Below are 26,938 nucleotides of genomic sequence, written 5' to 3'. Positions count from 1 at the left end.
TAGTTTTTATATCAAAATTGAAGTCCTGCGTAATATCCTTGTAACCCACTACTGCAGACAATGGAACACATGTCATACAATTATAGTACACATATTTTCCCTTTTAGTTATGCAACTGTTGATGACCGTAACAAGTGAATATGTTACAATAGAACTGCAAGAATTAGCCCAAAGTTTCCCATGCTGTTTCCACATGACATAGTCCAACAGCCAGACAGGGGCTTGAATTAATCTCTATATCCCCTCCTACTTATATATACATGCTAAATCAAATGTCACTGTAACCTGGAGTAGTGTATTCTCTGGCATACTGCATTCTCAATGTTTATACATATGTCACACAAATCAAGCATTTGTGATTACACATGAAATGTTATCTCTAATGACCTGGACTTAAGCCTTGTACCTCAAATCTGAGTACTTCTGCACAACAAAAATCTACTAGCCCACCTTTCTTAATGAAGACCCTTTCACCAAAATGAGTTCTTGTTAAAAGAGAGGTGACAGATACTGCTAGTATGTGTTCATGTTGTAGGTTTTAAATAGTAAGTGTACTCCTCAGAATTGGGAAAGACAAGTATAATAAATAGGAAATGTATACAATATTCAAAATTACTGAATTTCTGAGAATTTCATTTTCTTTGAAATAATGTGATATCAGTTATATAAAAGTAAGAAGGGTACATGTGTGTGTGTGTGTGTGTGTGTGTGTGTGTGTGTGTGTGTGGGTGGGGGGGCAGACAGGCTTACTTCCTGCAAAGAAATGCCTTTAATATGTAACACCAAGTTTCACAACATTTTGCTGTTATTTTGAGATATTCACACTGTTATTTTTCATTGTTTGAAGATGCACATTACAGAGACTTGACCTTGTGATAGGTACCAGACTACTACTGTAGCACAGACAATGTCATTGAAAGCTTCATGCTTACCCTCACAAAGCCATCAAAAGTATTAGTCTAAGGGCATCAGACAAGTGAATTCTTTTACTGACCGGTACAAAACCGTGAGACTTGAGATGAGTTGGTTTCCTTCAATGAGACAGAATCTGCTTCAATAGTATAGTTAAGTCTTGCTACACTTTTTTGTTGATTTTATCTCCAAACACTAGACCGAGAGGTGGTAGATAATGCAAAAGCCATGCAACAACACAGCACTAAATGAAGAAAAATCTTCTAGTCAGCCAACGCCTCAAACTTCTACCACATCTCCTCTAGAGAAGGACCTCTATGCCATGACCCTGTGAGCAGGGTGACAGCTCATATATCCCATCACTCATGGACTGAAAGGAGGGATACTTTCCTATTATTGAAGAAATCTGGACCCAGGATATTGCAATCTGTAGGAACCAGTTCTGAAATGTGAAGACCAAGACAGACAAGAACAATGGAAGCAAAGTCAGTCATTCTTCCCTTATTAGTTCAATTTTCATCCAAGTCGATTCATCTTTGTCCCTATTTTATCACTTAAGCTAAATCCAGTTCCTATAATCCCCACTGTTACTATCTACCTCTAAACATTTTTCTTCATAATTCCAGTGATACTGTTAACAAAACTTCTACTGTTCTCCAAATTTGTTTTTTGTTAGCTCCTTCCTGACCATGAGTAGATGAAGGAACAGAAGCAAGCAAATAGTATAGAATTTCATACAGAAAAATGAATGCATCTGAATGCTTTTTAAAGTAAAATATTTAGCTCCTTGCTGAATTAGTTGTGGATGTAAGAGGAAGACAAGTAAAGAGAGGACCACAGGAAAACTGTGTGGGAGTTGGTTTAGAGTATTGTGCTGAAATAATATGATATAATATTATATAATAAATAATATAATATAATAAATATGAGACTGCTTTCTGTTCATAATGCAGTGATGCCATGTTGCCATGTCATCAGCTTATTGGGTTTTGATATTAGATGATGGCTCTGTTGTCATCTGTTTAGAGCACTATTGGCTGGGTTTTCCAGTTTCACTGTGCTTAGCTATGAGATAGGATCACCCACATCACCAGTGTAGTACATTGCAAGCAATTCTCTATCTGCACTAATGTTTTGTTTCTTTTGTTAGCATCAGAGAGCGTTTTATGTGATATAATAAATTTTTACAATTTTCACCATGTTGCGTCATATTTGTGCTGGTGTTATTAGATGTGCTCTACAGGCAGAGTTCCACCTATTCTACTGTGTTTTGACAACAGAAATGATCACCAACATTACCCCAGTACAGTGTACAGGTAGGGTCCCACCTACTTCTTTGTGCTGTACCATTAATCAAGTCCCCTGATAGCAAGTGAGTGGTATTTCATGTTCTGGGTCCTCTCACTGTCATGTGTTTCACCAGAGCTATTGACACAGCTGACATGGATAAAAGGAAATGACAAGGCTCTATTTGCACACACTTCCATGGAAAAGAGTTTGGTGTTGGTACTGAAGAATGTGCTCCCAACTGTGATTCCTGGTGAATGTCAGGAATGACTCTGTGCATCTGCATCCAAGGGGTTTGGGATGGTGAAGTTTACGTTCTGTACAGTATTGTGTCCCTCCACAAGGTCACTGACATCACCTAAGTGTCTGCATGAAGTTATGTGGTGTGAGAGGCCTCAAATCCAATATCATAGTACTGGGGAGCACATTATCAGCATTAAGAATGGCAAGGCACATGAGCACGTCATATTTGTAAGCCTGACAAACTCCACAGTAACTGTCCTTACTACATGACTATACTGCAGATCTGTAATCTGGCTAAAGCAAAGAGGAGAAAGAGGCTTGTGATGGTGATTATGTTGATGATATCATGGTTACTGTATATCTGAAGGATGTAGACACTTTGCATTCCAGCTGAAGTAAAAATTCCACAATTATCTGTTTTGTCATCTGAACTTTGACACTAGTAAAGATTGTCCACTAGTAGCTACATCTGCAAGCTATTCCTGTTTATTCTAGTTGAATTCCTTGAAAGTTAAACTGTTTTGATTGGTAAGAGAACTACAAGTCTAATAGGCCTGCAGCAAGGCACTCAATGAAAGAAGTTTTTGAAGAGAAGGAATGTAAAATGATACAACAGAATTAACTGGCTGGTCCAGATGGAACAAATGGTTATTTTTTAGTTAATATTATTGACTGTATCACTCCTGTTTATTACATTTTTTTTTCAAAACTCACTTAAAATTGGTTATGTTCCTGCTGTTTGGAAGTATACCTTAGTGATTACAGTCTGAGAGGGTAAGATTATGCTAATAGGTTGGAAGCTCTGTCTGTTTCCACCCTAAGTTATAGGTTTATAAGGGGAGAACTGATAATGGCACATAAATGTATTTATATAAGGGGAGAACTGATAATGGCACATAAATGTATTTATATAAGGGGAGAACTGATAATGGTACATAAATGTATTTATATAAGGGGAGAACTGAAAATGGCACATAAATGTATTTATATAAGGGGAGAACTGATAATGGTACATAAATGTATTTATATAAGGGGAGAACTGATAATGGCACATAAATGTATTTATATAAGGGGAGAACTGATAATGGCACATAAATGTATTTATAATGTATTATTTGGTTCTAGTGTTGGAATCAACAAGGGTGGGCATTTATAAAAAAAATAGAAATAATAACTTGTTGGTTAATGTTGCTTCATATAGGACTAATTTAATGGGTAATTCATTTCATTGTTGGGCTGGTAGGTGGTGAAATATTATGCCATTTACAATATGAGGAAGAAGATGTCTGAATTCAAACATAGTTTGGATAACTGGATACAAAAGAGAGCCTTTGATTGTAGATTTAGTGGTGGCAAACACTTTGAAGGCCTTTGGAGGGGCTTGAGTTTGAGTTTTGATACTTGAGTTGGATACTCTCTATGAAAAGGAAATGGAAATGCTGCTACTCGGAGGACAGTGGTCCTTTCAGTACATCTTCAGCATTGTTGTATAGACCGAGGAAGAAGAGCAGTGTGAGTATTAACTACTTCTTTATCTTCAAGGTTTGCTTTAGTTTTTATATCAAAATTGAAGTCCTACGTAATATCCTTGTAACCCACTACTGCGGACAATGGAACACATGTCATACAATTATAGTACACATATTTTCCCTTTTAGTTATGCAACTGTTGATGACCGTAACAAGTGAATATGTTACAAAAGAACTGCAAGAATTAGCCCATAGTTTCCCATGCTGTTTCCACATGACATAGTCCAACAGCCAGACAGGGGCTTCAATTAATCTCTATATCCCATCCTACTTATATATACATGCTAAGTCAAATGTCACTGTAACCTGGAGTAGTGTATTCTCTGGCATACTGCATTCTCAATGTTTATACATATGTCACACAAATCAAGCATTTGTGATTACACATGAAATGTTATCTCTAATGACCTGGACTTAAGCCTTGTACCTCAAATCTGAGTACTTCTGCACAACAAAAATCTACTAGCCCACCTTTCTTAATGAAGACCCTTTCACCAAAATGAGTTCTTGTTAAAAGAGAGGTGACAGATACTACTAGTATGTGTTCATGTTGTAGGTTTTAAATAGTAAGTGTACTCCTCAGAATTGGGAAAGACAAGTATAATAAATAGGAAATGTATACAATATTCAAAATTACTGAATTTCTGAGAATTTCATTTTCTTTGAAATAATGTGATATCAGTTATATAAAAGTAAGAAGGGTACATGTGTGTGTGTGTGTGTGTGTGTGTGGGGGGGGGGGGGCAGACAGGCTTACTTCCTGCAAAGAAATGCCTTTAACATGTAACACCGAGTTTCACAACATTTTGCTGTTATTTTGAGATATTCACACTGTTATTTTTCATTGTTTGAAGATGCACATTACAGAGACTTGACCTTGTGATAGGTATCAGACTACTACTGTAGCACAGACAATGTCAGCAATTGAAAGCTTCATGCTTACCCTCACAAAGCCATCAAAAGTATTAGTCTAAGGGCATCAGACAAATGAATTCTTTTACTGACTGGTACAAAACCAGGAGACTTGAGATGAGTTGGTTTCCTTCAATGAGACAGAATCTGCTTCAATAGTATAGTTAGTCTTGCTACACTTTTTTGTTGATTTTATCTCCAAACACTAGACTGAGAGGTGGTAGATAATGCAAAAGCCATGCAACAACACAGTACTAAATGAAGAAAAATCTTCTAGTCAGCCAACGCCTCAAACTTCTACATTGGTGCCACTCAGGTGACAATAAACATGATAAAACATGACTGCCTGTACTGCTGCAGGCTGAATTAGCTGGGTTTTCCAGTTTTTTTTCCACTTTTGCTTTTTAGCTTTATGAGATAGGATCACCCACATCACCAGTGTAGTACATTGCAAGCAATTCTCTATCTGCACTAATGTTTTGTTTCTTTTGTTAGCATCAGAGGCGTTTTATGTGATATAATAAATTTACAATTTTCACCATGTTGTCATATTTGTGCTGGTGTTATTAGATGTGCTCTACAGGCAGAGTTCCACCTATTCTACTGTGTTTTGACAACAGGAATGATCACCAACATAACCCCAGTACAGTGTACAGGTAGGGTCCCACCTACTTCTTTGTGCTGTACCATTAATCAAGTCCCCTGATAGCAAGTGAGTGGTATTTCATGTTCTGGGTCCTCTCACTGTCATGTGTTTCACCAGAGCTATTGACACAGCTGACATGGATAAAAGGAAATGACAAGGCTCTATTTGCACACACTTCCATGGAAAAGAGTTTGGTGTTGGTACTGAAGAATGTGCTCCCAACTGTGATTCCTGGTGAATGTCAGGAATGACTCTGTGCATCTGCATCCAAGGGGTTTGGGATGGTGAAGTTTACGTTCTGTACAGTATTGTGTCCCTCCACAAGGTCACTGACATCACCTAAGTGTCTGCATGAAGTTATGTGGTGTGAGAGGCCTCAAATCCAATATCATAGTACTGGGGAGCACATTATCAGCATTAAGAATAGCAAGGCACATGAGTACGTCATATTTATGCGCCTGACAAACTCCACAGTAACTGTCCTTACTACATGACTATACTTTCTGCAGATCTGTAGTGGCTAAAGCAAAGAAGGAGAAAGGAGGCTTGTGATGGTGATTATGTTGTTGATGATATCATGGTTACTGTATATCTGAAGGATGTAGACACTTTGCATTCCAGCTGAGTAAAATTCACAATTATCTGTTTTGTCATCTGAACTTTGACACTAGTAAAGATTGTCCACTAGTAGCTACATCTGCAAGCTATTCCTGTTTATTCTAGTTGAATTCCTTGAAAGTTAAACTGTTTTGATTGGTAAGAGAACTACAAGTCTAATAGGCCTGCAGCAAGGCACTCAATGAAAGAAGTTTTTGAGATGAAGCCTGCTGATTTACTGTCATGTGTATGTGTGCAATGTTAACCGAGGGTTTACATCACTAATGGAAGTAACTATGCAAATGTAACATCCATCACCTAATTTTCATCGGGTGCATTGACATCCTAGACTTGCATAATGTTTATTTCTGACGATAACTGAAAACTCTTAAGGATTATCTTGTAGACAATATCAATGTTTGTAGTGATTTCATTATTGTGGTTTGTTAAATGTATGTGATTGATTTGTGATATAGTTGTGGAATGAGTTGTCATTTGTTAAATTATGTATTGTACCAACATTTTTATTAGAATTGTGTTCTTGGAGCTTATCTCCTCGGGCCTGTACTGAAAATGGACATATATCAAGTTAGACTAGCCTGGTCAACAAATGGAAAATAAATAAATAAATAATAAATAAATTATATTGGTGAAGTCCATGTTTCAATAGACATGTGCACCAATGTCCACCTAACTGCTGTTAAGGATTTGATGGGTAAAATGGTCCATCTTTCAATAGATATGTAAACATGCTAATTATGTCTTAGCAAGCATTCATTTAAATCAACAAGACTGAGATTTGAACTTAAGTCCCAATTTCCCCATCAGAAATATGGAGGTGAGCATGCATGACCATCAGTGGGCCTCTGTGTGCCATATGATATAGGCTATATTTGCTGCTACAATGGTGAGAAGATATGCAATAAATCATAACCACCATCAGCACCAGTGCCCACTGCATGACAGATTACATTAACCCTGATCTTGTAAAAGAAAGCGTGATAGTGTATAACTATCTCTGGGAAATAGTAACTCCATGCCATAGGCCTCATTAATGCTGTTACAGCAAGAAGGTGCATGAGAAAATTGCAATCACTGGAACACATATTTTCCCTTTTAGTTATGCAACTGTTGATGACCGTAACAAGTGAATATGTTACAAAAGAACTGCAAGAATTAGCCCATAGTTTCCCATGCTGTTTCCACATGACATAGTCCAACAGCCAGACAGGGGCTTCAATTAATCTCTATATCCCATCCTACTTATATATACATGCTAAGTCAAATGTCACTGTAACCTGGAGTAGTGTATTCTCTGGCATACTGCATTCTCAATGTTTATACATATGTCACACAAATCAAGCATTTGTGATTACACATGAAATGTTATCTCTAATGACCTGGACTTAAGCCTTGTACCTCAAATCTGAGTACTTCTGCACAACAAAAATCTACTAGCCCACCTTTCTTAATGAAGACCCTTTCACCAAAATGAGTTCTTGTTAAAAGAGAGGTGACAGATACTGCTAGTATGTGTTCATGTTGTAGGTTTTAAATAGTAAGTGTACTCCTCAGAATTGGGAAAGACAAGTATAATAAATAGGAAATGTATACAATATTCAAAATTACTGAATTTCTGAGAATTTCATTTTCTTTGAAATAATGTGATATCAGTTATATAAAAGTAAGAAGGGTACATGTGTGTGTGTGTGTGTGTGTGTGGGGGGTCAGACGGGCTTACTTCCTGCAAAGAAATGCCTTTAACATGTAACACCGAGTTTCACAACATTTTGCTGTTATTTTGAGATATTCACACTGTTATTTTTCATTGTTTGAAGATGCACATTACAGAGACTTGACCTTGTGATAGGTATCAGACTACTACTGTAGCACAGACAATGTCAGCAATTGAAAGCTTCATGCTTACCCTCACAAAGCCATCAAAAGTATTAGTCTAAGGGCATCAGACAAATGAATTCTTTTACTGACTGGTACAAAACCAGGAGACTTGAGATGAGTTGGTTTCCTTCAATGAGACAGAATCTGCTTCAATAGTATAGTTAGTCTTGCTACACTTTTTTGTTGATTTTATCTCCAAACACTAGACTGAGAGGTGGTAGATAATGCAAAAGCCATGCAACAACACAGTACTAAATGAAGAAAAATCTTCTAGTCAGCCAACGCCTCAAACTTCTACATTGGTGCCACTCAGGTGACAATAAACATGATAAAGCATGACTGCCTATATTGCTGCAGGCTGAATTAATTCTTATCTGGTGAGAGTCTGTATGATAACGTGTAACTATTAAAGTTGGAGCTGTGACATAGAGGGATGAAACCCTGACTTTGACCTATATGGCCTCGTTTCAGTTAGTGTCCCGGCACTAAAGCAGCTAACATGGATAAAAAGAAATGACATGGCTGTGTCTGCACACACTATCCATGGAAGATGGTTTGGTGTCTCTACTGTTACAACTGTCATTCTTGGTGAATATTAGGAGTACATCTGTGTGACTGCTTCCAAGGAGTTTGGGATGCCAAGGTTTATGCTGACCAGAGATGTATCAACAGTCTTCATGGCATGCCATTGTAGGCACACCTTTAAGTGTGATCTGTTGCATGATGGGGGATATGGGGCATAAAAAATACATTTCTTGAAGGTCACTTGGATTGTAACTTTACAGTGTTTATTGTGGCAGCCTAGACAGTTTCCAAAATATAAAGCAAAAAGAAAATAAGCATCAGTGAGCATCAACATTCCCTGTGCTATAGACTGCATTAGTGCTGCTCTGGTAACAGGTTTATGATACTGCATAACCACCAGTGGGTATCAAGATCTACTGCATCCTAGACTGCTTTAGTGCTGCTTTGGTCAGAGGGTTATTATTTGTAGTGTGTGTGTGTGTGTGTGTGTGTGTGTGTGTGTGTGTGTGTGTGTGTGTGTGTGTGTGTCTGTGCACACATGTGTGTGTGTGTGTGTGTGTGTGTGTGTGTGTGTGTGTGTGTGTGTGTCTGTGTGTAGGCCTTTGCTATAATACACATTTGATCCTTTGTCCTCTGTGTTTGTAGCAGCATTGACAATGATGCTAGAGTTTTGTGCTATAGGCACAGCACATGTTGCTATAATGTGGTTGTGCTACAGTACTTGTACTGACCAGTGGGACATGTATAATACTGACATATTTGCAGTGTCACCTTGTTATTATGCCATCTGCCACTTATATCTAACATCTAGGTAGTGCCTTCCTGTTGTTCTGTTTTGGTTTCCTGTAGTCCATCTATGATGCTGCATTATGCTCCAATTGTATCTTTGCTTATCTTCAGCACTCCTCTGGCAGATGCATATTCATCTTCATGTGAGTCTGCCTACTTACCTCACACTGCTGTGCTGTCCCTAGCATTTTGTTTATTGTGATGAGCTATCTGTATGTGGTGCAGCTGTCATTGCTGTTGTATTAACTGTAACCTTCATCTTGCATCTTTCATATTGCAAGGGGAGATATGACAACAATTGAGACAGTAGGAATGGTAGGAATGTCCTGCCTGGAGGTGGGTACAGTAGCGAATGAGGCTGCACAGTATTGCACAGAAAAGTTCAATGATTTCCATCACTGGATACAGTATCTAGAATATTTTTTCAGCTCAGAGAGCAGTGGTAGGAGAATGCCAAACCACCATCTGCGAGATTATCAGCATTGCTAAGGCTGTACAGGGTAAACTGCAGATGCTGGACTGTACAATGCTATTGGCCTTGAGGCTACTTCTGAGAAACAGCAGTTCATCTGACTACCATATTATCAACCTGTCCATGCAGACAGCTGCAGTATTGTGTTTATTGACAAGTCCACAAAGAAACTGCATCCTGGATAAAATGGGGTTCAAATGGAGAGATGAAATCAGCAGGAAAAGTAGACTAGTATTGCTGGAACTGAATTAATCCTCAGGTCTTGGTGAGTATTTTCACATGGCAGAACCTGTTTTTACAAAATCTCACCAAGATATCACAGATATATAGACTTTATTTTATTTAGAATGGTAGGTTACAAAACAAGAAAGCTGGGTGCATAGGTGGCATGATACAAAAATGCACCATCCTGATGAATCCACTGGTGCCAGGACTGGAAAAAAACATAGTGTAAAATCCTCAAGACATGTAAACATTCCTACAACAGAGTTAGGCCAGACTCAGGGGGAAGATTACCCCTATTATTGAAAAGTAGGCAACAAAAACTGGCAGGTAAAAAAATACCCATAAAGATGACAACGTGAACTACTGGGGATAAGAAAGAAATTATATATATATTGTTAATATTATACAAGAAGCCCAGAATTTTCAGATAAAAGATATTCAAAAAGATTAAGAGAGAAATTCGAAGAAAGAAAACTACTTGCAGAAGAAAAACTGTCAAAATCTTCAAATAAAAATCTGTACTTATTAATACAGCACATTTACGAAAAACATTATATAGACAAAGAAATTTGGGCTACCTGGAAAAAAGTAGCAGAGGAAGTGTAAAAACATAAACAAAAAAAGAAAGGATTTTTGAAAGGTATAAAAAACAAACATGAACATGGGAAATAAAAAGACATCTGGTATGGTTCAATGTTTATGCAAAGGAAAAAGGAAAACTAATCAACACAAAAAAGCAGCTCCTAAGATATTTGTAGGAAAATTACAGGCAAAGCCAAGTGGACATGGAAAATTTCACGATACAAAAAAATAAGAAAAAGGGGAATGTAAAAAAGTGGATTAGTTAGGCAGAAGTTAAACAAATAGATGTTGAAGTTATGGATTATCTGTGAAGTGAAGGATTTAGTGTGGAGAATCTAACACAGACAATGTCACAGCATGATGGAATTATGGTTCCCAGATGAAAGCAAGGGATGGATAAGAAGTTATTTGGAGAAGATTTGCAACATGACGATGCTCTGGAGCCTTCTGTAGGAGAATGATACGGAAGTGCAGATGAGGTTACACAGCAAGGGAAGGAGTAGGAAAAAGTGATAACCTTGACACAGGAAATGTTGAGAGTGATGGGCCAATGGGTTCCCACATGAAAGATCAGCAGATGAAGCAGGGTGCATCTGAAGAGGGTATGTCTCAAGAAAAGTTTGTGTATCTTTCTTTAGATTACTCGCAGGAAACAGAGGGCAAAGAAGATGCTCTCAATCCAGGAGAAAATTATTTAAGAGAAAACTTGCTTAGTTTACTAGAGATGGATAGACATATTAAGATAGCAGAATGAAATAGATAACAGAAAGTAAATAAGACCCAAAATGTGAGAAGATTGGTAAAACAGATGAACATTGTAATCAGGACTATTAAGAGAAATGCTTGCGATATAACAAAAATACACTAAGTATATTACTGTGCAGCTAAACTAATAACAGATAAAGTGCTACCACAAGGGCGTGATCAACACGCAAGTTATTTTTTTCCAGTTTCTAGAAGGAATGCTTGAAATATCAACATGCTTCTGCCTGAGCCATTTGAAGTTGTACATGCAAGTAGCTGTTAGCCTGTCCTATCAGGCCAAGTTTCAAGAAGAAGATCTGTCGTATGCACTTTCTATTGCAGCAGTGGATGTCCTGTTAAAGTCATCAGTGTTTTCTCAAAAGGAAGAGCTCTGCCTTTCATTGCTGACTGCTTGGGAGTATCAGAGTGACTGACATGAGAACCATGGGGTGATGAACCATAGGCATTTAAAAAGCACTTTCTTAACACTATGGAGAGCAACCTCTTCTGAGCCACCTGACCCATGAAGGGCAACCTCCACACAGGAGCTAGGTTCCCATTCAATATTTACCGAAGATCTAAAACAATTGACTGAGAAACTCTTTCCATGATGGCAGGAATGGCTGACACATCTCTGATGCCAACTCCCCAGAGCAAATTAGGAGGAAAGGGGATATCTTGCATGTTGCATAACCCAGTTCATCCTTGTAGGAAGACAAAGAGAATGACCTATTCTGTTTGTCACAAATGGTGTCCCTTGGATATGACTCAGATGAAGAGGATTCTATTTCTTCTGTTCCAATCAAGACAACTCTCACAAGGATGTGGGGGCATTTTAAATGAGAAAAGAAAGACTTGTCCAATAGAAAGTATAATGCCTAATCAAGGAGGAATATAACCCACAGCAGTTTCTCGGTTTTCATGGTCTTTAACAATACCTTCCTATCAATCTCAACCATTTAAAAAAACTCCCTGCACTCTAAACCAGATAGGCTCTAAAGGATGCAGGAGGCTAATTTACACTTCAAAATAAATAAATAAATAAATAAATAAAAATTCAGTGGTTATTTCCCTCGACACACACACACATGTAGTAGGCCAGTACAAGCTTGAATATATTACCAAATCCTAGGGAAAGCAGAAACCTGGATGGATTTGAAATAACGTTTATAATTCAATCACTCTGGCCTTCAGGGTTGCAGATTACCAGATGCCTGTTATTAAATACCTTTACCCTAGATTGCTATGCATCTGAGTGATTGCTGCAACCAGATTTAACTTTATTTTTATTGGATCTGACTCCTTTCTTTAGTATCTTCAAATGCCATGAAGTGTATTTTAATTATTTAAATTGTCATTTAACATCTGAGACAACAGTTTTTTTCAGTGTATATTGCTAATTGGCCTTAGCTTAGCTTGGCAGTGTTTGGTGACATCTTGTGTGTGTGTGTGTGTGTGTGTGTGTGTGTGTGTGCACTGTCATACATTCCCCTTTCTCTCAGAGAGAGAGAGAGAGAAGAATCAAATGCTTGCATGACCACCCCTGTGTCACCTTCTAAAAAGCCAAATGTCTCCTAGTGCAGCACAGAACAGACCAGCTACTACCCTGTCTCATTTTTTAAACAACTCCAACTTGGCTCATTCCTATAACTAGCTGCCCAACTTTATACCAAACACACACACACACACACACACACACACACACACACACACACACACACACACACACACACACACACACACACACACACACACGCACACACACACACACACACACACACACACACACACACACACACACACACACACACACACACACACTACAACCTCATATACGTTTCTCAAACAACTCTTCAAGTCCAAACCCCACAATCCAGGTTAAACTGCACCAACTACTCTTTCTGCAGTTTGTGTCCTAAGCTATGGGAATCCCACCCCACCTAAAGGAACTAGAATCAATATTTCTGACCTTCAGACATGAACTTAAAACTATCCTCTACACCAAATCAAATTGTAGTTACCACACAGTGGATCACATAACCTAAGGGTCTTTCCACCTCTAGCCTTGTTCTCTCTCTATCATTAACATCTATAAACTATACCTCCCCCGCACTACCCTCTTCTGACTCCCATTACCTCACAGCATTTCCACCATGATGTAAAGCTGAAATATAATCATGTAATATTGTAAAATGTAAATTTCTTATATAATATTGCTGCATTTATTAATTGCTACTGTACAGTTTTTTGTTAAATATTGTTACTTTGTGTTCTGTTTTTGATATTTGCAGCTTACTGCCTCTCTGTTCTATTTTTTTCTTCTTTGTGAATTATTTCACCTAGGCAGCACTTGCAAATGGTCAGTTATGATCAGTGTACTACCCCAGTAAATACATTTAAAATAAAATATAGATAGATATATTGCTCAGATTGTGAGTCATTGCTTTCTGTTTGGCTAGAATGCTGTGCATATCACTTCTTGCTGGAACAAGATTTGATGCGCTTTTACTGGGTTTGACTACTTTATTCAGTCCCTCCAAACACCAGTAAAGCGTGTTTTACTTATTTAAGTTGTCATTTAACATCTGTGGTAATAGTTATTTTACAGACTTCAGACATATTACTGAGCACAACTTAGTTTTGGAGTGTTTATCTATAAAGGTTGCTGGTGATTATCTTGAGAGCAAGAGTAATTTACTGATGTTCTGGATGTTGAATGCTATACTGGCCTAGAAGGAAGTTGCATTTTGATTGGCTATTTCACTTTTCTGTCCCTCCCCCCTTAAATTCAGCTGGTTTGCACACTGTGGTACTTCATTCAGTGCTGCTGTAGATGATGTTACACCATTACAGTGACTAGAAAACCTTATAGGGGGTTTGGCCAATGACTAACATGGTCCTTGAAGATTTCAACATAACTGCATTACTGAAAGCTGCAATCAGTTGTGTTTGGCTACTATCAGTTGCTAGTCGAACATTTCAGTGTTACAACATAGCTGTAGGTTGAAAATATTTGTGCTTGGCCCATTAGGAAATACTGTGCCCCTAGGTGTTACTGTATTGCTACCAGGTGAGCATAGACCTTTTATTGCTGCAGTATGTTGTTGTACCAGCTGTGTTGTTCTCACATAGTGTATGCATGGCTGTGATAAACCACTCTTAGCTCTTTAGAACTAGTTGTGATTCACCTAGCTTAGCTTGCCTTCTATACTCTACACTTACCCAAGCTACAAGGGGTATATCTTGAGTACTCAGACCTAACTAAATCGAAGACACCTGGACAAATACTTGTATCCCTTTTGTTGCCTGCCTTATAGCACTTGATACTGTTAGGCAGTGTATGAATTACCATATGCTAGCAGAAAATTATTTTCTACTTGATGTGAAAAATTCAATCTGTGAAAGATGGACATAGCTATGCAAACTGGAGGCATTTCTTTTACCCAATAAAATGGCCTGTGAAGGTTGCACACTGTTACTCACATCTTATCACGGGTTCCTATTACGTTATCAAATCACTAAATGCCCAACAGCCAAATACTTGAAACGGCCATTCATCGAAGTGTGTTTTGTGGGGTCGCGGTACAGTGGAACGGAATCTTTGCCCTTTCCCCACTGTAGTTCGACCTCGGAGTTGGTATATATAATTAGCGGGGGGTGTAGGGGGTGCAGCCCCCCACAACAAACGATTCGATGAACGGCCGTTTTGAGTATTTAGCCATTCGGCATTTATTGATTCGATAACGTAATATAGACCCCTTATCACAACCATACTAAACTTACTTATGCTAGCACTATAAAAAGTCACTACTGAATCCTCCTAGGATTAACAAAGATTAGGTGTCAGCAGGTATCTACCACTACCACATCAGCACTATGCACATACATAATAAAGGGACACTAAGAAGTAGTCTGTGAATCATGCAATACCTCAAATTTCATATAAAAGCTTAGTAATTTGTGACTGTTGTCAGGCACTCTGAATCTACTCTCATGAGACTGGATAAAGACAAAATTAGTTAGTTGTCTTTCTGCTGATAAAATCAGTGATGCCACAAGGGTTAAGTCCCTCTCACTTGACAAATATGGTTACTACCTGTCCCTCTCACTTGACAAATATGATTACTACCTAGTGGTAATCTATGTGAATGTCTCGAAGCATATAATCTTGAAAAACATGAAGAGAGACATGTTGGATTTCAACATGCATGTGTCCAATACAGGCAAGTCACTGGCCCTAAGTGGAATCCTTCTTTAACCTAGAATGATACCAATAAACAAAGAATGATTGGCTTCAACAACTGACTGAGTAGTTGCTGGCCGAAATCCAGCACAAGAAAACTTAAGCAGCTGTCTAGGGCCCAGTGCTGGCTAGGGCCTGAAAACCTTCCAGTTTGTCTCCTGCTATCCATTGCTCACACAACAACTCTCTCTTAAGCATGAGGACAGAAGATTCTTCAGTGTGAGCATGAGAGATTTCACTTGGGGTTGTCTGACAGACTGATTTAGTTTGATCTGTTTGTCTGAGATTGGTACAGCTCTACCTGCTTTTAATAAAGTTTATTGAACCAATATTTTACCTTACCATTGATGCCAAAGAAAACATTCAACATAGTGTTCAATTCATTTCATGCTCCATATCAAATAGTGTTCATAATTCATTTAATGATCCATTTCAACCTTTGAGCCATATTCAAAAACCAGCTCAGAACATTATCATTCCCTGGCACTGTTGACAATAAATGTATCGAAGTTGCATGCTTTACAAATCAGGGTTGCCACAAGCTGCATATTCAATAAAAAACACAGAGATCTCAGATGGATTAAATGGCCGCAGCCATGTGTTTATTGCCATTTACTCAAATAGAAGCCAATTATTATGAGATGTGCGCAAGGCAGGAATGTCAGGGAGGCCATTTTATTTCTTTCATTAGATTCTGCTAAAACCTACAGGACAGACAGCACATCGATATCTGGCCCTTCTGATTCAACATACCCACATCATAACAGCTTTTTCATTTCACAATTTATCACAATTCCTCTGGGCCGCCTTACAATCTGCCAATGAGCCATTGCCGGGCTGATAAGTCCCCTGGCAACAATCCCTTGGGGCTGTCTGGCCTGTGGAAGGTCCAGCTGAAAGTTCTGTGACCTCCCCTCTCCCACTTACCTTGGCCTCCCTTACCTTTCCTGTCTTCCGCTTACATGACTGCGACAATCTAGCCTAACCTGTCTATCTTACCTGGAGGAGTAGGCAAAAACCTGAAAAACCCAGTGGGCAAAACCAGGAAATTCCTTCACGACCCCTAGTGTGATCCCCTTTGTAGGTCATCGGGTTCCCCAAGTACCTTACCTGGTCCTAAACTAACTGACAAGTACACCCCACCTTTTACGAGGGGGTGGGTGGGGTGGGACAAGCTGCCAAGGTAGAGGTTGCAAAGACTGATTTGCTTTGCACTCAGCTTTTTCAACCCTTCCCCTGGACAGCTGAGCCCACCTCAGCCCTCCTACCTATCCTGACCCTACCTGCTCTCCTCCTCCCCCCTCCCCCCACTGACACCTGAGTCTGAACTGACCTGCCTCAGGCAAATGACGACTTGCCAACTGTCGTTGTTTGAGATTGGTACAGCTCTACCTGCTTTTAATAAAGTTTAGTGAACCAATATCTTACCTTGCCATTGATGCCGATAGAATGATATCAATTCATGTCATGCTCCATATCAAATAGTGTTCATAATTCATTTAATGATCCATATCAACCTTTGAGCCATATTCAAAAACCAGCTCAGAACATTATCATTCCCTGGCACCATTGACAATAAATGTATCGAAGTTGCATGCTTTACAAATCAGGGTTGCCACAAGCTGCATATTCAATAAAAAACACAGAGACCTCAGATGGATTAAATGGCCGCAGCCATGTGTTTATTGCCATTTACTCAAATAGAAGCCAATTATTATGAAATATGCGCAAGGCAGGAATGTCAGGGAGGCTATTTTATTTTCTTTCATAGCATTCCTCTAAACCTACAGGATAACAGACAGCACGTTGATATCCGGCCCTTCTGATTCAACATACCCACATAACTGCCTTTTAATTTTATAATTCATCATAATTCCTCTGGGCCACCTTACAATTTGCCAAGGAGCCATTGCCAGGCTGATAAGTCCCCTGGCAACAATCCCTTGGGGCTGTCTGGCCTGTGGAAGGTCCAGCTGAAGAGTCCTGTGACCCCCCCCACTTACATTGGCCTCCCTTACCTTTCCTGTCTTCCGCCACAGAAGGGAGGAATATTCCTCCCTTCTGCCAACACATCTCAACCTATCCTAAGTGAATGCCCTTCAAAGCTAAACCAACTTGCAATTCCTTATAAAAAAATCCCCAAACCTTCTTCAGATAAATGAACCCCATCCTCATCATACCTGTTTTTCCACCAGACCTGAATGCCAGGGTGAGGAATGTACAGCCTGTTAATGTCCCTTAACACCTTATCCATATAATTAATTCTCCTTCTCATTCTCTCCACAGCTTTAATGGACCTAGCCCCCCCTCCATTTCTTTCTCTGTACCACTTCTGCCCAGCAGATAATAGCTTGTGGCCAGCATTCATGCATGCATATACCTCTTGTACCATCAAACCAATTAGATGTTTTATTGGATGTTGACAAATATTATTACCCCCTAGGTGCAATAAAATGGCAGTAGGAGATTTATCACTTCTTGCAGCTTGCTGTAGTACTGCTCTGAGATGGCGCCACTACATTCTTGATACTCCAAACCAAATTGCTTTGCAAGAAGCTCGTTTTACTCCTTGGAAGGAGAAGCCCCACCTGACCTGGACAAAGCGATGGAGTCTCCGAATGAAAGAATGACCCACTATCCAGATGTATTCCTGATCCAAAGATGTAAGAGCTGAAATATAAAGGACAAGAGTTAAAGCCATTTACACCTTACATAGCCTTTATGAGCATTGGACTTCCACCTGCCCATCTTCATAATGTCGGTCTGTGAAGCTCCCATTGCATATGCAAATGAGGTTGCACCTATTCAAAAGGAATGTAATGTATATTTATCTGAGTCTAGGCCACTCAACTTGATTGCTTCCTTTAAACCTGCTCTCACCTGATACTGTGTCAGAGGTTCACCTTGCTGATGACAAAAGAATGGACCATCTGACCAACCCTTATAGTTGCGGTACTCTAGCAGGACTTTAGTCAAGTCTCATTCCAAACCCTTTGGGGTTACCACTGTTACCCACTGACCTTTGCCTTCTTGATCCATTTTGGATTTAGCCACGTAAACCCAAGTGTCCTCCCCCTGCAAATGTACATGTGCCACTGGAAAAACTGTCCATTGACCTTTCTTCTTGTTTGGTTGAATAATTTCAGACCATCTAATTGCCCCACAAAAAGCCAGCAAAATGACAGCCCTAAATAATGCTACCTCATAAAAAGAAAAACAAACATTTGAAACTGCAAGCCACAACTTACGTAACACCGCTTGATCTATGGGGTACCTCTTATCAGGCCTCTTGGGTGTTTGTTTCCCCCCAGCCCTTAAACATTGTCCATACCTGAAATGTGTTAGCTAAATCCTTCAGACCCAAGGCCTGATGAAACCAATTCAGAGCTGACAATATGCTTCTTGCCCTTCCAAAATCCAACCTCTTTCTTTCATTACTAAAAAGCCCTGACTTATTAAGGTGGAATTGGCCAAACTTGTTCCCAGCCTCTAGATAATCTGGTCTGCAAGAATTGCTGTATGCATTTATTGTACCTTACCCTTGTCTTTCCACTGAGGGCTTACACATTCGCCACCATTCTCATCCACCCATAAAGCCCATAAATGATCCGCCACTCAAACCGGAGAAGGATTCGCATTTGGAGCCAATAACCGGAAACAAGACCACTGAAAATGAGAAAGGGAATCTGACAATGAGTTATCGATGCCTGGAATGTGCTGTGCCTTCACTATGACATTTAATGTTAAACACTTAAAAGTAAAATATCTCATCATCCTGCCTACCACCCCCCCCAACTGATTATTGACTATGTGTACTATGCTATTGTCGTCAGAGCGAAGCCAAACTACTCTATCTTTCATTTGCACACCCCATATTTCCAATGCAACCACTACTGGAAAAAATTCCATTTCAGCAATTTAAATGCATAACTTATTTTTCACGAGTCGGCCATGCTGCGCTGAACCACTGATCTTGAAAATAACCCCCAAAACCAAATCCCCCAACTGCGTCCATAAACAACTGAAGTGGTAGTTGGTTGTCTCTCCTGCCAAATTGCTGTCCCGTTGTAATCTGATAAGAAACTCAACCACACACCTAAATCCTCCTTCATGCCCTGTGAAACCCTAATCCAGTTGTGTGGCTTTGTGCATCCAGAACCTTTAGCTGCCAAATGCTTCATAAATGAGCGCCCCACGGGGATCACTTTGCATGCAAAATTCATCAGCCCTACTAATTCTTGCAACTGTTTGAGGATTATCTTATTCTGACTTAACACTTGACTTAAAACTAAATGCAACTTTTGCACCTTGTCAATGGGAAGCCTGCACTGACCATTCCAGCTATCAATTTCTATACCTAGAAATGATAGTCTGTTTGTTGGGCTCTCTGTTTTATCCATTGCTAATGGCACCTGTAACTCTTTGCAAATCTGTACAAATGTGTCTAATGCTTGTTGACATTCCCCTGCGTCTTCCTTCCCTACAAATAAAAAAATCATCCAAGTAATGAATAATGCTGTCCTCCCCTAACCTCTGTGCCACCATCCACTGTAAAAAGGTACTAAACTTTTCAAAAGTGGCACAGGCAATTGAACAACCCATAGGCATGCATTTATCTATGTAATATTGACTTTTGAAAACCAAACCTAACCACCCCTGATCTTTAGGAGCAATAGGTAACAGTCTGAAAGCAGATTCTATGTCAGCTTTTGCCATGAGGGCCCCCTCCCATTCTCTTTGACCTTTCTAACAGCTTTGTCAAAAGATGCATAGTGCACAGATGTCTCTTGTCCATTTATATAATCATTCACAGAATTTCCTTCTGGGTAAGATAAGTGATGTATGAGCTGGAATTCACCTGGCTTCCTTTTTGGGACTACACCAGTGGTGGCTGGTGACTTCAAATCAAAGGGGGGCTGCAGGAGACAGCTGAATGGGTGGGGTCAAGGGGAGGGTGTGGCCAACTAGAAAGGGGAGGAGCTATGCTCAAAACCACAAAAACTAACTTTAATTAAATACGCTGCCCTGGGTGGCAAACCATCATTATGAGAGTCCAATCAAGACAAAAATAAGTGTAGAAGAATAAAAATATTTCAATGCATTGGCTGCATGACAGCTTACTTAATATCTAGATGGAAACAAAAGGTTGTGAGGCATGAAAAAATAAATTACTTTTTAAATACATTACTGGAATGCCAGTCAAAATCAAGTATAAGAAAAACCAGAAGCACTCAACTCAAACCACTTCTCTTTGCACTGCACTTCTAATTATAATTTATATTCAGCTTTATTAAAGTGCCAAGTAACATGCTGAAAGTAGAAATCTCAGTGATGCCCCCACTTGTAAAAATGCTTCTTATCCAAAAAAGACCTGCTGCCTGACAACTATCTACTTGTTTCATGGGGAAAACATGAAAGTAAAAAATGAAAAGCAAACAAGAAACAAGCTCAAGATACATTGCTTAAAGGATTACTGTACAGGTTATGGACCACACATGATTGGCATTCTGTTTAGTTTACGGGTAAAGTCTGTAGAGATGACTGGAAGTCTCCAACAAGTATAATGAGCTTTTTAAAATAATGGAATCCTGTCCTTTAATACCCAAGGCTTATACATTATCTAGTCAAGTATTCTCTGCATGGCAACAACAGAAAGGCTTTCAATGTTGGCAATTCTTTAACAGTATGCTTATTAAAGCTTACTTGCATCTTACGATCTCAGACAAGCTTACAATATGGTCATTAAAGCATTGCTACTTAAACACAGAGCAACAGGCACTTTGAGTAATAAGCATAAATCAACAGTACAAAAATATGACAAAAACCAGACCGTTCTGCAAAATCAAGGACAGATGAAAAGCCACTGTAGTACTTGTGTCTACCTTGGATGGGGGGGGGGGGCACACTGCACATTTACACTGCATAACTACTCCTTGCCTGGACACTTCCAGAGTCACTACATGGTGGAGTGGGGTGCAACAAGTATGTCACAATTTGAAATGTCTCTGGCTGACTGTGATGGCCCTGACACATTTGTCATACCTCTCAACCTCAGAGCAAGAAATCTGGACAAAGCCATATACAGAAGTGGGACAAAGGCCCAAAAATAAGGACAATTTTTAAATATAGCTCTAATAAACTTAGAAAGATAATAGAATAGGTCTTGCATTAGTGTGACTTTTCTGAAGGGTATAAAATCTGAAACTCAAATGTCTGTCATTATTTTCTAACTTCAGTCAGTGATTTGTCACTAATTTGCCAAAAAACACAATTTTATGAAAAATGAACCAAATGTGATGCAAAAATATAAAATAGCCACACAATACAGCTGGGAACCTGTCAAAGAAGGGGCACTTTAATATTAGTACTGCTAACTTGAGCATCTGACAAAATAAAAGAATCTACATGCATTTCAAGTAATCTATAACGTTGATTATTACAGTTATTTCTTAATTGTAAACCCTCCATGTTTTCCTCCAAAATTGCTATTTTGCGGAGGGATTATTAGGGGGAAGAGCAACATTTTGAGCCAAAATCAGGGACAGTTGAGAGGTTGGCTATGCCTAATTGTATAAAGCAATTTATTTGCATGTACCTCTCAACCTGTTAATGCAATAAATCTGAACAAGGCCACATATATTGGGGGAACATATAAACAGTACTAAAAATTGCTCTTGTATAAATTGAGACAGTTGATAGAATAACAGTTCTTACTTTAGCATGCATTTTTCTGAAGGTTATGAAGTCTGAAACTCAGTGTATCATTATTTAGTGACTTAATTTATAAATGATTTGCCAGAAAACTACACATTTTATGAAGAACAAACCAAAAATAAGAAGCAAAAATCTATTCATTCTTTGAAAATCTGGACAGTTGGGAGGTATAGTTCAGCTGGGCCTGCCTGAGTTTGCTGCCCTTCCCCCTGACAAAATCATGGTTGAATGGAGCCTCTGCAGCCATTCCAATGAACCATTACTTAGCTATTTCACTCCATTTACCATAAATACTAATGTGCATACTGCTTTACTTCTATGATGAGTTGGACTTCATTTGAAAGTTTTATTTTGTATTTTGCAGCACAAACACTAAGTCATCTACTAAACAATGCAATGCAGTCTCACAATTAAAACTTAGCATTAAAACTTCTCTGCCCTTGAAACTCACATTCATTGAAACCCACATTCAAAGAAAATACATTTTGCCAGTGGCAGATAAAGATTAATTTTGGGCTGTTTTCAAATCATAGGCCCCTTGCATATGAAACATACATGTGCTCTTTGATACACCTTCCTCATTGTACTAAATTATATTCCTTGTACAATATATTACAGTTGTTAGACGGTGTTTTAAATTTGTTTTGAACATTTTTCCAGTAAGCAATGAAACAAAATGCATGCACCTATAATGGCAAAACTGCCCAGTTCAGAACATTTATCATAAAAGTCTACTCAGACATCCACAGTCCACCATTATTAGTAAATATGCACAATTCTAGAGTCCACCATTATCAGTAAATATGCACAATTCTACAGTCCACCATTATCAGTAAATATGCACAATTCTACAGTCCACCATTATCAGTAAATATGCACAATTCTACAGTCCACCATTATCAGTAAATATGCACAATTCTACAGACCATTATCAGTAAATATGCACTATCTCTGAAGAAGTAAAAGTCATCTAAATAATTCCACATTAAAGAAATCTGTAACTAATGAAGAGGTTGCTGCTAGCAATCACCTTTATATTTCATGGTTTCATCGAAAAATAAAGTGCCTGTTGCCCCTCAGGAATAAATTGCCTATATTACATTAAAAAATGATAAGCTAGTAATATTGCAAACTGATAACGGACTCATAGTTAGTATCTTCACCAAGGAGAACATTCTCAGTACGGCAGCATCCACACCTTGTGGGAGTAGAACCCACAGCCTTCTGCATCAAAAGCAAGTACACAACCTGTTGTACTATTAACAAGGTAAGCCAACTTCACTTAAGCAACACTAAACTTCTGTTCCCCTGCAGCTCTCAGCTCCTTGTAAAATCTACTCAATACTCAACTTTACAGCACAAGAAAACTGGAAAAGCCAAAATGTATTGGGGGGGGGGTCAAAAGCCCAAAGACCAGGGACACAAACATTGCTTGTATAATCTTGGAAAGTTGCTAGAACCATACATTTTACTGCCAAGGTCGCTGTGCAAAACAGTCAGAGCAACATACCACTATACCAAATCAGCTGCTTTGTAAAAGAGGAAGACTGAAACTTAAATGGCTATCATTTAGTGAATTCAGTTCTCACCATAGCTGTCAACCTCTTAGTACAAAACACCTGGACAAACCCAGTAATGAGGGAATACAGCCCTCAAACATATTCAGTGAATTAAGTTCTTGCCATAGCTGTCAACCTTAGCACAAAAAACCTGGACAAAGCCAATAATGGGGGAATACAGTCCCAAAAATAGGGACAAATTTCAAATATTCATCTTATAAACTTAGAAAATTGCTAGAATAAAAGGTTGTGTTACTGTTGTGTTACTATGTATTTTCTGAAGAATATGAAGTCTGAAATTCAAATGCCTGTCAATTTTACTGCTGACAGAACAAAAACAATTTTCAGCAGAGCCCCAGGGAGAAATACTGCAGACACATCTTTGTAAAATGACAGGGCATCAGAGCAAATGCACACAAACACAGGGAGGAGATGCAGACTCCACACAGAAGGCACCCCAGCCAAGAATCAAACCAGAAAACCTATAGCTGTGAGGCAACACTACTACCACTGCACCATCAAATATGCAAGGATTTAAACATTCAGAAACCTGAAGTCTGAAATTCAAATGCCTGTCAATTTTATTTAACATTTGTTAATCAGGACAGTCTGACTTGGAACAAAAAAAAATTTCAGCAGAGGCCCAGGAAGAAATAATGCAGACATGTCTTTGTAACATGGGAGAACACAAAAGCAAACCCACACAAACACAGGGAGAAGATACAGACCCCACAAAGAAGGCACCCCAGCCAAGAAGCAAACCTGAGAACCTGCAGCTGTGAGGCAACAATGCTACCACTGCACCATCAAATATCAAGCATTGCCGCATTTACAAACCACAGATATTATGAGGAACAGATCAGATCAAATATGAGGCAAAAATCTGCAATTTTTTTTTTTACAAATGGTGGTGGGTAGGGAATTCAGGTGTTCAACACCTGCATACAAGGTACATGGTTCAAGCCTGAGGTATTCTCTATCACACAAACACACACACACCTGTAGTAGCAAACCACAAAAACTAATTATACTGCACTGGGTGCCAAACCGTCATTATGAGAGTCCAATCAAGACAAAATGAAGTGTAGAAGGATAAAAATATTTCAATGCATTGGCTGCATGACAGCTTAATATCTAGATGGAAACAAAAAAGGTTGTGAGGCATGAAAAAATAAATTACTTTTTTTAAATACATTAATGGAATGCCAGTCAAAATCAAGTATAAGAAAAACAAGCAGCACTCAACTCAAACCACTTCTTGCACTGCAGTTCTAATTATAATTTATATTCAGCTTTATTAAAGTAACAAGTAACATACTGAAAGTAGAAATCTCTGATGCCCCACTTGTAAAAATGTTCCTTATCCAAAAAGACCTGCTGCCTGATATCTACTTGTTTCATGGGGAAAACATGATCAAAGTAAAAAATGAAAAGCAAACAAGAAATAAGCTCAAGATACATTGCTTAAAAGGATTACTGTACAGGTTATGGACCACGCGATTGGCATTTGGTTTACGGGTAAAGCCTGCAGAGATGACTGGAAGTCTCCAAGTGTAATGAGACTCTTAAAATAATGTAATTCTGTCCTTTATTACAAATACTGGCATATGCATTTCAATACCCAAGGCTTATACATTATCTAGTTAAGTATTCTCTACATGGCAACAGAAACGCTTTCAATGTTGGCAATTCTTTAACAGTATGCTTATTAAAACTTACTTGCATCTTGCAATCTCAGCCAAGCTTACCTGATGGTCATTAAAGTATTGCTACTTAAACACAGAGCAACAGGCACTTTGAGTAATAAGCATAAATCAACAGTACAAAAAATATGACAGAAACCAGACCATTCTGTAAAAATTAAGGACAGATGAAAAGCCACTCTAGTACTTGTGTCTACCTTGGATGGGTGGGATTCTCTGCACATTTACACTGCATAACTACTCCTTGCCTTGCTTCGACACATCCAGAGTCACTACATGATGGAGTGGGGTGTAACAAGTATGTCACAGTTTGAAATGTCTCTGGCTGACTTGTGATGGCCCTGACACACTTGTCATACCTCTCAACATCGGAGCAAGAAATCTGGACAAAGCCATACAAAGAAATGGGACAAAGGCCCAAAAATAAGGACAATTTTTAAAATATTGCTCTTATAAACTTAGAAAGCTAATAGAGGTCTTGCATTAGTATGAATTTTCTGAATGGTATGAAATCTGAAACTCAAATGTCTGTCATTATTTTGTAACTTCAGTCTTTGATTATTTGTCACTAATTTGCCAAAAAAACACAATTTTATGAAAAATGGACCAAAAATGTGATGTAAAAATATAAAATAGCAACACAATACAGCTGGGAACCTATCAAAGAAGGGACACTGTACTGCTAACTTGAGCAGCTGACAAAATAAAATAATCTACATGCATTTCTGAAATAAAAGTAATCTGATTATTACAGTTATTTCTTAATTATAAACCCTCCATGTTTTCTTCCAAAATTGCTATTTTGCGGAGGGATCATTAGGGGAAGAGCAACATTTTGAGCCAAAATCAAGGACAGTTCAAAGGTTTGGCTATGCCTAATTCTATAAAGCAATTTATTTGCATGTACCTCTCAACCTGTTAATGCAATAAATCTGGACAAGGCCAAATATACTGGGGGAACATATAAACAGTACTAAAAATTGCTCTTGTATAAACTGGGACATAAATCTGGACAAGGCCAAATATATTGGGGGAACATATAAACAGTACTAAAAATTGCTCTTGTATAAACTGGGACAGTTGATAGAACAGGTCTTACTTTAGCATGCATTTTTCTGAAGGTTATGAAGTCTGAAACTAGTGTGTAGTGACTTAATTCCTAAATGATTTGCCAGAAAACCACAAATTTTATGAGGAACAAACCAAAAATAAGAAGCAAAAAATCTATTAATTCTTTGAAAATCTGGACAGTTGGGAGGTATAGTTCAGCTGGGGCTGTCTAAGTTTGCCGCCCTTCCCCCTCACAAAACCATGGTCGAATGGAGCCTCCCCCTGCAGCCATTCCAATGATCCATTA

This window comes from Protopterus annectens, chromosome 1.part2 (assembly GCF_019279795.1).
Source record: "Protopterus annectens isolate FY-2018-M chromosome 1.part2, PAN1.0, whole genome shotgun sequence".
NCBI classification, from domain to species: Eukaryota; Metazoa; Chordata; order Ceratodontiformes; family Protopteridae; genus Protopterus; species Protopterus annectens.
The sequence above is the reverse complement of the archived record's forward strand: the minus strand, read 5'-3'. Positions refer to the sequence as shown.